Source organism: Hemitrygon akajei, unplaced genomic scaffold (genome assembly GCF_048418815.1).
Source record: "Hemitrygon akajei unplaced genomic scaffold, sHemAka1.3 Scf000037, whole genome shotgun sequence".
Classification (NCBI taxonomy): domain Eukaryota; kingdom Metazoa; phylum Chordata; class Chondrichthyes; order Myliobatiformes; family Dasyatidae; genus Hemitrygon; species Hemitrygon akajei.
The window spans coordinates 7,123,192-7,125,154 of NW_027331923.1; the positions used below are offsets into that span (position 1 = coordinate 7,123,192).

Consider the following 1,963-nt stretch of genomic DNA (forward strand, 5'->3'; position numbering starts at 1 on the left):
GGGTAGGGTTCGTTGCTTCGCCATTTGGTTAATTGAACTAAGAAGACAGGAATGTGGGGTACGCGTGATGCCTTCATTCAGCAAAGAAACCATCTGCTCAGACACCTTCAACAACGGGAAGTGAGGCTACGCGTGTTGAACTAAAGATCCAAACAGGGAGATTGTCTGCAGCCCTGCGGGCACATGCCTTTTAGTGAATAAGGGATGATCTCCTGCAACGCTTGTAAACTCACACTCGCCTTCTCAGATCGAAATCAAATGTGCATCGATTCGAAGTTAAACACAAATAATAAGCAGGGTGTCTCAGAAGCACAAAATCAAATGCAACATTTCAGTGGAATGTTCACTTGAGAGTCGTCAAGTCACCTGAGTATTAAAAATCACAAGTGCTCTAAGTGAGGCTCGAACTCACAGCCTCGGCATTTCTCCACCGTGTACTGTCATATAAGTACCGCGCGCTAACCGATTGCACCACTAGAGCCCACTGCTGCAAACGCGAGTTTTTATATATGGAAAGAAAATGTAGAAGAAATTTACAGATATCATAGAGCATAGAGCCTAAATAGGTACAACGCGTGAAAGGCCGTTCGGCCCACAATGTATTGCCATACCAGCTAAAAAGCAAAACAAAGGCAGTCAAACTCTAATCCCTCTTTCTATCATGTACATATCCCTCGATCTTCCTTACATCCATGTGCATATCGAGTCAGCAAATGTGCACATCAAATACCACCTATAAATTTGCTGATAATGCAAACGTTGTTGGTCGAATCTGAAATGGAGATGAGAGGGCGAATAGGGGCAAAATATGTCAATGAGTGGTGTCGCAGCACCAACATTGTAACGAACGTCAGAAAGACGACAAAGCTTAATGTGGACCAGGAAGGAGAGAGAAACCAATCCTCATCGGGGGATCAGAAGTGGAGAGAGCAAGCAATTTCAAATTCATGAGTGTTAAGATCTCTGAGGACAGAACCTGGTCCCAACAAATCGATGCGGTTATAAAGAAGGCAAAACAGCGACTATACAGTACTTCATTAGGAGATTAACGAATAAACTAAAAAAAAAACTTCTGGAGAGCATTCTGACAGGCTGCATCACAGTCTGGTATGGGGGGTGGGTGGGATTGCTACTCTACCGGAAGGGGGAATGGGGAGATGGGGAGCCTTATGATCATGCCGATGTAATCAGTGAGCTATGGAAGGTGGAGAACAAGTGATCACTCGGTACTCATAGGCAAACTTCAAGCGCAGTCTTCCCATTAGCGCAGGTGGCAGGTAACAATTTCAGTCTGATTCTTAAAGGAACAGAGCCATCCAACCATTCTCCGGCCAAATGTAGTGTCGAGACTTGGATGGCAGCCTTTGTTATGTTGGAAAAATGACGCTGGAGCTTTTCCTTGGTTGGGAACTGAAGGCTCCATGATGCTAATCTTCATGCTCTCTTGAATTTTTCGTTGTACGTTGTTACTCTGTATGTCCAGACGCCACATTAGGGCAGAAACTCGAGTTTTCATTTTAGTTGATTATCAGTGATTCATTTTCTCAGCCATCATGTGAACCTTCACTTACCTTTTGCGCTCTAGATGCTATCAACGCCGTTAAATCAGGGCCACCAAGTGAGAGATTGCTAGTTACCGACACGCCAGCTAATAGATAGATAGATAGATAGATAGATAGATAGATAGATAGATAGATAGATAGATAGATAGATAGATAGATAGATAGATAGATAGATACTTTATTCATCCCCATGGGGAAATTCAACATTTTTTTCCAATGTCCCATACACTTGTTGTAGCAAAAACTCATCACATACAATACTTAACTCAGTAACAACATGACATGCATCTAAATCACTAACTCAAAAAAGCATCAATAATAGCTTTAAAAAAAAAGTTCTTAAGTCCTGGCAGTTGAATTGTAAAGCCTAATGGCATTGGGGAGTATTGACCTCTTCATCC

General features: G+C 42.5%; 1 non-coding gene across 1 annotated transcript; it reads right to left on the minus strand.

Annotated features, from left to right (window-relative positions):
* Positions 1–387: 387 nt before the first annotated feature.
* On the minus strand, positions 388–481 carry trnai-uau (transfer RNA isoleucine (anticodon UAU)). The gene is made up of 2 exons: positions 444–481; positions 388–423 (listed from the first exon to the last, which is right to left on the minus strand). It is a non-coding gene; the product is annotated as a tRNA-Ile (tRNA).
* Between the last annotated feature and the right edge of the window lie 1,482 nt (positions 482–1,963).